Here is a 2,146-nt window from a genome sequence, read left to right as displayed (position 1 = left end):
ATTTATCGTGAATTGTTCAAAGTAAAATATGTATATAATTCAAATTTAATTAATATGGAAACACTGTATAAAATATAAACACTATAGTCTATAATTTAGTTTTGTGTTAGAAAAAAAATAAGTATGTTAGCGTTGTATAAACAAATTAACTTTTTTTTAACTTAATAAAAAGTTAACAAAAAGTGTGTATTAACTTTTAACTTAACTGAGTTAACCTATAGTTAAATTAACTTTTAACTTTTAACTTTTTGTTATTGGTACATATTAACTTAACTTAACTGAGTTAAAAAAAATCATTAACTTTCCCAGCCTTGATAAAAATTGTATTTACGATTTGTGTAGTTTTCAATCTTGAATCATTCTTGTTGTCTATAATATATGATACAACAAATTAAAATATAGTTATATTATTATAATTATTTTTATAAATTAGTTTATATACTATTTATGTAGGTACCTAGTTGTAATCTTAAATCATTTTTGAAATACAGTAAATTTGAATATATTTTTATTATCTTCTTTATTTTTTAATGCTGACAACTATGTTTAAAAAGGTAGACTGTAAAAAAAAGTAGTAACTGTAATGTATGTGTTCAATTTAAATTGAATGATAAATCAATCCAAACAAAAAGCAATTCAGAGTAAAGATGGCCTATCAGACTATATAACTATTTTAATAATTGTATGATATTATTGCTATTAAGGTAATTTATTTTATTATTAGTAATACAATAGGTTGAATTAATTTTTGCCACATAGCATTTGAAAATTGGATTGTGTGTATAATACTGTAATATAATAATATACCTAGGAATACATTTTTAAATTACAACAAAATAATTAAAATTGTTATTCCTTGTTAAAATTTCTTATTTCATCCCAATTTGAAACTAAAATTTCGAAAAAAAAAATATGTGCAAGTGGCCCTTTATTCAGTGTAGGTACTTCAAATTATAGCGACCATTATAATTTTTCCTGAATGTTCTTGGTGTTTTGAGGGGGTCTGTAGCGATTTTCTTATTTTGTTGTAATTAAAAAACGAATGACTGTAGAAACTTGAAAATTTCACTAAATGTTTATATTAGCATTTTCTATACATGATAAAATTTTCAAAATATTTTGATTTGTTTTGAGCTGTTTACGGACAATTTCAGTTTCCAATTTAATTAGTTTTTTTTTCTATGAATGTCAATAAAACTTAATTTGTTGAGTAAAAATACTTGAAAATTTAATACAAGGCTCCTACTATATTATTTCAATGACATTTGAAAAATATTAAAAATCCTTAGTCACAGTTTTTTTTTATTAGCATTTAAAGTTGAAAAATTGACAAAATATGGAAAAATCACGAATATTACCTAATTATTTTGAGTTTATAATTCGTAAAAGTTTTTCTTTTTAGAACTAAGATTTTAAAATGTGATACAAGATTCCTTATAGGATAATCTACCTTTATCAAAAAAAAAATGTCTATAAGAAAGTCAAATTAAATTTTTATGAGCGTTTGAAATTCATATTTTTACAACATTTGATATTTGCTCGATTTCTCATGAGACGATTTATTTTGTTGTAATTAAAAAACGAATGACTGTAGAAACTTGAAAATTTCACTGAATAATAATATTAGCATTTTCTATATACGATAAAATTTTGAAAATAATTTGACTCTTTTTGAGCTGTTTACGGACATTGTAAGTTTTCAATTTTTTTAGTTTTTTTTTCTATAAATATCAATAAAGTTTTATCTGTTGGGCCAAAAAGTGTAAAAAATTAATACAAGGCTCCTGATATATTGTTACAATAGCAGTTGAAAAATATTAAAAATACATAGGCACAATTATTTTTTATAGGTAAGCATTTAAAGTTGAAATTTTGACAAAATTTATCAAATTTAAAATTGAATAATTATTTTGTAGCTAAAAATTTATAAAATGTTCAACTTTTATATCTAAGGATTGAAAATTTAAAACAAGATTCCACGTAAATATTTAATTCTGTTGCCAAAAATTCTAAGAAATACATAAGCACAGTTTATTTTTATAGTCATTTTAAGTTCAAATTTGGACGAAATTACATATTAAAAAACCTGGAATAACTATTTTAGTTCTTTTGTTGTGATTGTATAATAATATTTGTGGGTACTTGA

This window comes from Acyrthosiphon pisum, chromosome X (genome assembly GCF_005508785.2).
Source record: "Acyrthosiphon pisum isolate AL4f chromosome X, pea_aphid_22Mar2018_4r6ur, whole genome shotgun sequence".
In the NCBI taxonomy this organism is placed as follows: domain Eukaryota; kingdom Metazoa; phylum Arthropoda; class Insecta; order Hemiptera; family Aphididae; genus Acyrthosiphon; species Acyrthosiphon pisum.
The sequence above is the reverse complement of the archived record's forward strand: the minus strand, read 5'-3'. Positions refer to the sequence as shown.